This window comes from Candoia aspera, chromosome 5, assembly GCF_035149785.1.
Source record: "Candoia aspera isolate rCanAsp1 chromosome 5, rCanAsp1.hap2, whole genome shotgun sequence".
Classification (NCBI taxonomy): Eukaryota; Metazoa; Chordata; class Lepidosauria; order Squamata; family Boidae; genus Candoia; species Candoia aspera.
The window spans coordinates 114,106,519-114,116,345 of NC_086157.1; positions in this window are offsets into that span (position 1 = coordinate 114,106,519).

Consider the following 9,827-nt stretch of genomic DNA (forward strand, 5'->3'; position numbering starts at 1 on the left):
GACATGGTCCCAGCACAGCAGAAAGTCAAGGCTATTCTAAGGAGCGCAGTTGATGGGCTTCGTCAGGGCGGGTTTCAAGGCGTGAGTTCTAACGCTGGGAGAGGGAGGGAAACATTTCTCACCTCCTCTGTGTTCCCTACGCCGGTGTTTCTCAACATCAGCAACTGATGTGTAGACTTCAAGTCCCACAGTGCCCTGGCCAGCATGGATGGACTTCAGGTCCCAGGATTCCTCAGCCAGTGTGGGTGGACTTCGAGTTCCAGGATGACCCAGCAAGGGTGGACTGTGGACATTGCTGGCTGGGGAATTCTGGAAGTTGAAGTCCCCCCATCTTAAAGCTGCCAAGGCTGAGAAACACTGAGCTAATGTCTCTTTTTCCCAATACTAGCACCGGACTGAGCCACGTTCCTGCAATCCTGAACTTTTCTCTACCAGAAACTTTATTATTGCAAGAGGAGGGGGGGCAGTCAGGCAACCTCTATCAGAATCAACTGAGAAAAGGCTCCCTGCTCCGGAAAATGCATTTTTCTGGGGCTGTAGTCTGGGGAAGCAGAAGAAAAGATGGGGGGGCGGGGGAGGCTTGTGCATGCACTGCAAAATGTTGCCCAAAGTGACCCACTTTCCCTGCAGCAAGGCTGTTGGTGAGTCAGGATGCAGCCTGCCACCGTGACTCATCCCTGGAGGAAGATGTATCTGCAAGGAAGCCGGCCGCCAGCACAGCTGCTTCCAGAAAACGGGTGGGTGGGTTGGGTGGATGGATGGAGCATGTGCAGGAGGGATTCAGAGAGCGAAGGAAGGGGGTTCCCCCCTCACCACCCATAAACCTCCCTCTCTTAAGGCTTCCCACCCCCTTTGCTATTGCAAGTCTTTCTCCTGAGCAGGCCAGAATGAGCTTTTTAGGGAATAATTGGACGGCTTTAAATATTCCCCTGCAACTCTGCTCCTTCAAATTCCCCAATTTCTCCAGATGGCCTTCTTGATTCGCAGTTGCAGGCAGGGAAGAAATGCCTGGGAGGGAATTAGCAAGGCGAAGGAGCTATCCCGTCCGTTTCCCCTGCAATATTAAGGCATTGCAGAAAGGGGCCTCCATTGGCTGAACCGGGTTGAGCCTGAAAAAGGAAAGCAGGCTGAGGTGTGATGAGTACTGGATGGAAGACCACCAGGAGCTCCCAACACTGTAGGCTTGATGGGAAGGGAAAACAGCTACTGAAAGAGAGTACTGACAAACCACTATTCCCAAGAAAATTGTACAGGAAGTCCTTGCTTAACGACCACAATTGGGACCGGAATTTTGGTTTCTAAACCAAGTAGTCATTAAGCGAATCCAATCCAATTTGGCAGTGGTCACTAAGCGAATCACCATGGGTGTTAAGCAAACCATGTGGGCGTTAAGCAAACCACACAGTTCCCCATTGTCATGCGCTGCCTACCTCTGAATAACATTCAGACGCTGGTTTGCAAAGCAGGTTCTGGTTTATTTCAGGTTAGGTACAACGTTGGTAGAAAAAAGCTGAGAGTGACAGGAGCGCGCCGGTGCGGGGTTTAAATACCCCGCGCCGGTCAGCGCCCCCTCGCTCACGGTCACGTCACCCCCCTTTGTCCCATGCGTTGCTCTGCCATTGGTTGAGGGTTTCCAGGATCGCCCATCCTCAGGTTTCCATTCTTCTGCTGATTGCTTTCAGCTGGGCGATCCCCGTTGTATTGTCGCTGATGGCTTGGGTGGCTCCGTGATTAGTTTAGCTATTGTCTGTTAGCCGTTAGTCGTTGTGGGTTGATGTCTACTTAACTTGTGCCCCTTCACTTATTTCCTTGTCATTGTCATGAGTGCCATTGCGCTGATGACTTTAGCTCAACGGCACTCATGACATACTGCCCCCTTTCCGAATAGTGTTCTCCCTCGGGTTTCTGGGTTTTCCCCGTGGAGCTGTCAAAGCGCCACATTTTTTTTTTTTTTTTTTTCAAAGTTCCCGCCGGAGTAGTTGTCGCCCCTCCCTTTGCTCCTCCCTCTACCACGTGCCTTCCCAGGGTGTGTCCATGGTGCGCATGCTCGGGTTCTGACCTGGCGTGCGCATGCTCCAACCACACCCTGTTTGTTTGGCTCAGTTCGGCGAGGCGAGAGGCGTGGCTGGTCGGGTGCTGCTCAGCTCCAGGTAGGGCCCTTCTTTTCTTATTTAGAGTGCGTCGCCTTTGTTGTGTCTCCTGGGCGTTGCCCCCAGGTTGCCCTGTTGACTTGCTTGCCACTCCCCCGCGGCCGGGGGGGCGGGGGGAGGGTGCTGGCGATCGTTTGTCACCACCCCGTGGGCCCGGGGCGGGGGGAGTGAGTCCCGGGGGGGGGAAGGTCCACCCAAGTCGCGGGCTTGGGGGGGGCCCTTTCCCTTGGGGCACGGGAGGCGGGGGGGGGTCTGCGGGGGGGGGTTGGATTTGCTGACCTTGGTTGCGGTTTGTCGGGGTATGCCCGGTGAAATGCTCTGGTCAGGTCAGGCGCGTTAACGTTGTGCGCCGCCACCCATTCCGGGTGGGGGAAGTGTTTCCACCTGACCAGATAGTGTAGAGTTCCTCGTTGCTTGCGGGAGTCGAGGATGTCCCTGATCTCGAAGTGGTGTTGCCCGTCGATCATTAGCGGTGCGGGCTGTGGCGTGCTTGGGTGCCATCGGGAGGTGGTTGCCGGTTTTAGGAGGCTGGTATGGAACACCGGGTGGAGTCTCCGGAGGTTGTGTGGCAGGTCCAGGCGTATTGCTACCGGGTTCACTATTTGCGTGACTCGGAACGGCCCGATGTACTTAGGCCCCAGTTTTTTCGAGGGTTGGGTTGACTTTAGGAACTTGGTGGAGAGATAGGCCATATCTCCCGCCTGGAACGGCGGTTGTTGGCGCCGGTGCTTGTCGGCCTGCTCTTTGTAAGCAGCCTGTGCCTCCTTTAGCGCCGCCGTGATTACTGGCCATGCTTCCGCGATCTTCCGTCCCCAGTCGCTGGCGTCCACCTGGGGTTCCGGGGGTTGAGGTAGCTCCGGTATGGGGACAAAGTCGCGCCCCGAGACTACTTCGAACGGGGTTTTCCCCGTGCTCGTGTGGACGGCGTTGTTGTATGCGACTTCGGCGAACGGGAGCAGTTCAGCCCAGTCGTCTTGGTGGTAGTTCGTATATGATCGTATAAATTGCTCTAAGGTGGCATTAAGAACCTCAGTGGCTCCGTCCGTCTGCGGATGCCAAGCCGTAGATAGGGCCTGTTGGGTCCCCGTCAGCTTCAGGAAGGCCCGCCAGAATTTGGAGGTGAACTGTGTGCCCCTGTCGGTCACCACACGTGCGGGACATCCGTGTAGCCTGTACACGTGGATGAGGAAGAGTTTGGCTAGTTGTTGTGAGGATGGGACCGACGTGCAGGGGATGAAGTGGGCCTGCTTTGAGAAGTAGTCCTTCACCACCCAAATGGCCGTTTTCTTCTGGCTGGGTGGGAGGTCCACTATAAAATCCATAGAGATTTCCTCCCATGGGTGGGAGGGTTCTGCCACTCGTTGCAATAGCCCCGCGGGTTTGCCTGGTGCCCGTTTGGCCCTAGCGCACGTTGGGCAGGACGCCACGTAGGTTTTTACGTCTCGCCTGAGCGCGGGCCACCAGAATTGGCGCCGTGTTAGGTGTAGGGTCTTGAGGAACCCAAAGTGTCCCGCTTGCTTGGCGTCGTGTGACCTATGCAAGATCGCCTGGCGTTGCGAGTCCGGGACGTAGATTCTGCCTTCCCCCCATGCCAGGTCTTGCGCCATCGTTACCTTGTCGGGGTTTGCCAGGAACCAGGGGTCGGTTTTGAGGGCGGCGGCGAGGTCCGTGCGCATTCCCCCTGGTAGTTGCGGTTGGCTTCTTTCCGTCGCCTGTTGTCCCGCCGTCGGCTGCGCCGTAGCGTCGAGTTGCCTCCGTGCGCCGCTTCGGGTGGTCACGGCCATTCCCAGTTGCGAGGCGGATAGGACCGTCCCAATGTTGTCTGGGGCGGGCTCTTCGTCTTGGGGCAGCCGGGAGAGGGCGTCGGCCAGGAAGTTCTTCTTGCCCGGCATGAACTTCAGCTGGAAATCAAAGCGGCTGAAGAATTGGGCCCATCGGACCTGTTTTGGGCTAAGGCGTCTAGGCGTTCGTAGGGCCTCGAGGTTCCGGTGGTCCGTCCAGACCTCGAATGGTTGGGTGGCTCCCTCGAGTAGGTGACGCCATGTCTCTAGTGCCGATTTCACCGCGAAGGCTTCTTTCTCCCAGACGTGCCATCGCCTCTCTGTCTCGGAGAACTTCCTTGACAGGTAGGCGCATGGTTTCAGGAGCCCCGTGGAGTCTTTTTGTAGCAGGATGGCTCCTAGGGAGAAGTCTGAGGCGTCGGCTTGGACCACGAACGGCCGTTCTGGGTCCGGGTGTGCGAGGATTGGCTCCGTCGTGAACAGCGCTTTCAGCTTGTCGAATGCGGTCTGGCACGCGGGAGTCCAATTCAGCACTGTGCCTGGGTTCTTGGCGCGTCGGGTGTCCCCCACCCCTTTGGTTTTGAGGAGGTCCGTTAAGGGGAGGGCTATCTCAGCGAACCCCCGGGCGAAGGACCTGTAGAAATTCGCGAATCCCAGGAAGCTCTGTAGTTGCCGTCTGTTGCGGGGCCGCTCCCAGTTTAGCACCGCTTCGACTTTTGCGGGGTCCATTTCGATGCCGTCCCCGGAGATTCGATACCCCAAATAGTCTAGGCGCTCTTTGTGAAACTCGCACTTTGTAGGCTTTGCGTAGAGCTGCACCCTTCTGAGCTTGTCGAGGACTTGCCTGACTAAGGTTACGTGTTCCTCGTGTGTTTTTGTGTAAATGAGGACGTCGTCGATGTAGACCAGGACCCCTTTAAACAGATGTTCATGCAGTACCTCATTGATGAGCTGCATGAACACCCCAGGGGCCCCCGCGAGTCCGAAGGGCAGTACCTTGTACTGGAAGGCGCCTAGGGGGCAGTTAAACGCCGTCTTCCATTCGTCCCCCTCCCTGATTCGTATGCGATAGTACGCTTCGCGAAGGTCCAATTTGGAAAAGACTTTGCCCGTGGAGAGGTGGGCGAGCATGTCCTTTACCAGGGGTAAGGGGTATTTGTTGGACAGGGAAGCCGCGTTTAGGCCCCGGTAGTCGGTGCAGAGCCGTAGGGTCCCGTCTTTCTTCTCCCGGAATAAGACGGGGGCTCCGACCGGTGAGCATGCTGGCTCTATGAATCCCCTGTCTAGGTTTTTATCGATGAACTCCCGGAGGGTTGCCATCTCCTTCGGGGTCATCGAATAGATCTTTGGTCTAGGTAGGGGGACGTCGGGCAGTAGGTCGATCCGGCAATCCGTCTTGCGGTGGGGGGGTAGTTGGTCTGCCTCTGCCTCTCCGAAGACCTCGGAGAAGTCGGCGTATTGTTCTGGTAGGTCTGCTGTGGTAGCGGCGTTGTCTTGTGTGGTCGCCTCCGCTCGTCCTACCGTGGGGTTGCTTTTGCCAGCTGGTGCTGGTGCTCGATACTCGCCGTCGCCGAATGTGAAGGTGCGGGTCGCCCAGTTGATCCGCGGGTTGTTTTTCGCGAGCCATGGCATCCCCAGGACTGCAATGGGCCGTCCGATGGGCGTGACTACGAACGATGTGCGCTCGGTGTGAGTGCCCATTTGCAGGGTGACCGGCTCGGTTTGTAGCGTGGCTGGTTTCCCTCCCGCTGTAGAGCCGTCCAGCTGGTGGAATGCCAGCGGCGTGGGGAGGGGGAAGCAGCGGAGGTCGAGTTTGGCAACTAGGTCGGGGTGGATGAGGTTTTTTGAGCACCCCGAGTCCACTAGTGCCGCGGCCGTGGTGGCTCCGTTGCCGGCAGAGAGTTGGATTGCTGCCAATATTACGGAGCTTTTGTCGTTTCGTTGAGGTGGTCCGCGTTGCTGTCCCACCGCCTGCCTTGCCACGCGTCTCAGAGCAGGCGGGGAGCATTTCCCGCCGGCTGGTCGGGGTCGGTATTGTCCTCTTCCCCCCAGTACGCGTCCCAGCCCTCTTCCGGTGTCGCTGTGGCCACGGTCATTCGGCGGTGAGGGGGCGGCCCCGGGTTGGGTGGTTTGGGGCTAATTTTCGGGGCGGGCTTGGGCGCGCTGGTCGGCGGTCGGTTGGCGAAGCAATCCGCCGTCTTGTGCCCTAATTTGCCACACCTCCCGCAGGGCTCCCGGTTGAACCTCTTTTTTGGGTATATGGGGCCGGCCATCCCCCCGTGTGGTGCGGGTACCTTTTTCCCGGCATAGTTTGTGTCTTCCGTGGTTGTCATAAGGAAGGTGCGGTGCGCGTGTTCGGCTCTCCCCGCGAGGTGGATCCACCCGTGTAACGTTTCTGGGTCGTCGCGGTAGAGGGCCCATTGGAGAACGTCGCGGTTGAGCCCCCTTTTGAAGATTTCCAGCAGGGTGGTCTCAGACCAGTCGCAGACCTTTCCCGCGAGGGCTTTGAACTCCAGGGCGTAGTCAGGGACCGTGCGTGTGCCCTGTTTAAGTCTCTGGAGTGCGCTTTTCGCCCGTACTTTAGCTAGGGGGTCTTCGAAGTAGTTTTTCATCTCTTTGATGAAAGCAGGGAAGGTGGCGAGGGCGGGGGAGCTGGACTCGTACAGTTGGACGTACCAGTCCGCCGCCCTGTCTTGGAGTTTGATCGCCACGGCGGCGATCTTGTCGGCCTCGGAGTCATAGGAGTGTCCGTGCCTCCCCATGAACTCCCTAGCGTTGGTGATGAAAAACGAGAGTTTTGAGGGGGTCCCATCGAAGAAGATGGGGAAGTCCTTTGGGGCCCGGGCGTTTTGTGCGGCCCCGCCTCTCGCTTCCCGGGGTGTGGTGTCGGCCGCCTGTGCCGTCTGCTGGCTCTCCGCTGGCCCGTGTGGGTTCGGTGCTTCGCTCGGGGTGTGGGCTTGTGCGGGGACGTCGTTGGGTGGCGTGGGGGGCATAAGCGCCTGGAGCATGGTCCGGAGTTCCGTCAGCTGAGCCCGCATGGCCGCGAGTTCAGCTCGTGCCTCCTCGTCCACAGCCCGCGCCGCCGCTGGGGCCGGTTCCGTTGGCGCGTCCTCGGGGGTGGGTTGCCGGTGGGGTTCATCGTCCCTCCGCCGCGGGTCCGCTTCCTCCTCCGTCTGATGGGTGTCTCCGTCGTCCTCCTCCGTGTTGAGCACCGTGGGGCTGTCGCTCCACGCCCGTTGCTGGGGTGCGATGTGGGGCGCGGGGTCCTCCGCTGGTTTCGGAAGTCGTGCTGCTCCCTCCCGCGGTCGGGTTGCCTCCGTCGCCATCTCCCCTTGGGGTTGGAGCTGAGGCTCGGGTCGGGTGGGGTGGGCGTCCATGGCTCCGGGAGTCCGCGGTGCCTCTGGCCTCGGTCGGTCCTCCTCTGTCTCTTGCCGCGCGGCTCGCCCTCCTTGCCCGCGCCGTTCCGGCCTCATCTTGCTGGTCTTCTCGCCGTCTACTCCTCCCTCGGCTCGTTGTCGTCCGGTGGGGCTCGGCGAGGCTGAGTTTATGACTCTCAGCTTTATGTCATGCGCTGCCTACCTCTGAATAACATTCAGACGCTGGTTTGCAAAGCAGGTTCTGGTTTATTTCAGGTTAGGTACAACGTTGGTAGAAAAAAGCTGAGAGTGACAGGAGCGCGCCGGTGCGGGGTTTAAATACCCCGCGCCGGTCAGCGCCCCCTCGCTCACGGTCACGTCACCCCCCTTTGTCCCATGCGTTGCTCTGCCATTGGTTGAGGGTTTCCAGGATCGCCCATCCTCAGGTTTCCATTCTTCTGCTGATTGCTTTCAGCTGGGCGATCCCCGTTGTATTGTCGCTGATGGCTTGGGTGGCTCCGTGATTAGTTTAGCTATTGTCTGTTAGCCGTTAGTCGTTGTGGGTTGATGTCTACTTAACTTGTGCCCCTTCACTTATTTCCTTGTCATTGTCATGAGTGCCATTGCGCTGATGACTTTAGCTCAACGGCACTCATGACACCCATTGATTTTGCTTGCCAGAAGTCGGCCGGGATGAATAAATCGAATAAATAAATAAGGTTGAAAATGGCAATCACATGACCATGGGATGCCACAATGGTCATAAAGGTGAACTGATTGCCAAGCGCCCAAATCGTGATCACATGACTGCAGGGACGCTGCAATGGTCGTAAGTGTGAGGACCGCTCTTAAATCGGTTTTTTCAGCACCGTCATAAGTCTGAACCCTTGCTAAACAAATGGTTGTTAAGCGAGGACTACTTGTATGGATGCAGGGATGTTGGCAAGGGGTGTCCAAAAGTCAAGATGGCAGCCGCAACCGTGCAAGTGAAGCATAGGCTGGGTTCCAACTCAAGGCATTAAAATGTTTGCAAGTTTGGGCTGAGAAGCTGTAGCGCAACGCAGGTGACCCAGCCATCTTCCTAGCTTTCCAGCCTAATCTAAAACTTTGCAGGCTTATTAGGAGCATTTCCAGTGAACCAGACAGCTTTTGACAGAGGGTCCCCTGGTGAAGGAGGGGGGCTGCTGTTCTTAGCTATTTTTTCTGTGGGGAGATGCCAGGTGTTAATTCCAGGGTAACAACATCCCCAGGGAAAGCTATTCTTATCCTAGAATAAGTTAGCTTTCGCTGAGCACTTGCTGATGGATCTGGGCTGGGAACTTGCAACCAAGCAACCCAGGCATGATTCTGGTTTTCTGTGGCTGTTTGAAGGGTTAAATTAGGTTGGGAATTGGAAATTAGAACAGCTTAGCATAGTATTTCTCAACCTCAGCATCATTAAGAAGTGTGGACTTCAACTCCCAGAATTCTGGGAGTTGAAGTCCACACTTCTTAAAGATGCTGAGGTTGAGAAACACTGGCTTAGCAGACCAAATTTATTTGCAGAATACTGTAAATTTGCAGAGGCCCACATAGAAAATATCTGCCCTTTCCCTTCAATTTTCCACTGGGATCTTTTTAAAATTTCTTCCAAGGCAGCCCGTTTTACAGCATGTTTTGGGAAGAACCAGGCGTGTCTGCAAGGAGGGGGTCAAAAAAGTTGGGCACGATGAGGCAATCAAAGCTCCACCCTCTTTTAAGTGCATTGTAAAAAGGCGGACCTTCAGTTGCATGGTTTGTCACCGCCATCTTGACTTTTTTGACCCCCTTCCCTGCAGATACCCCCAGGAAGAGCAAAGGAGTTGCAGCTGGCTTGGAAAAGAAGGAAGTGCTCTATGCCAGTGGGCCTTTCTGAATGCAGGAGGGAAAATTTATCCAAGCCCCCCCAGGACAGATCCCATCTGCCTTTGATAGATTCCCATCTGCTTTTCCTCTTGAAAAGCAAATAAGGCGGTTGAAAGATTGACCCGTCTGCTGTGCTGTGGTGGCGACCCGGGCTGCGGCAAATTCGTATCTGAGATAAGCTTTCGGTGGGCAAAGGGAAACCTTGGGGGGGCTGGCATCATGCCAGAGAGGGCATTCCAGCCCGTGCCAGCCAAGCCTGCCCTCTGGTGTTGGCAGCGTAGTGAGTGGCTTCTCTCTGGAAGGGGCCCACCAGGCTAACTGGATCCTCGGCATTTTATTGTGGCTTCTCTGGGTAATTCGCTGCCTGCAGCATCGTTCTGTCCGGTGACTGCCGTGGCACAGGGCCGAAGTCAGATTGAATTGCGCAGCGTTTCTTTAAATAGCAGCGAGTGAGGCAGAAGCTTTTTCGGGGCTGTTCTTTTTTATTTTTAGTCTCTCTCACAATCACTTTGAAGGTGACTTTTTGGTGGTTTGGCTTTTTTTCAGGAAGAAGAACCATCCAGCAGGAATTTGCTCATTACTAAGCTGAGAATTTTCTGTTCCTGGGGTGGAGAAAACTGCCCACCTTACTCTTAGGTTGGGTTCAGACACTCCAT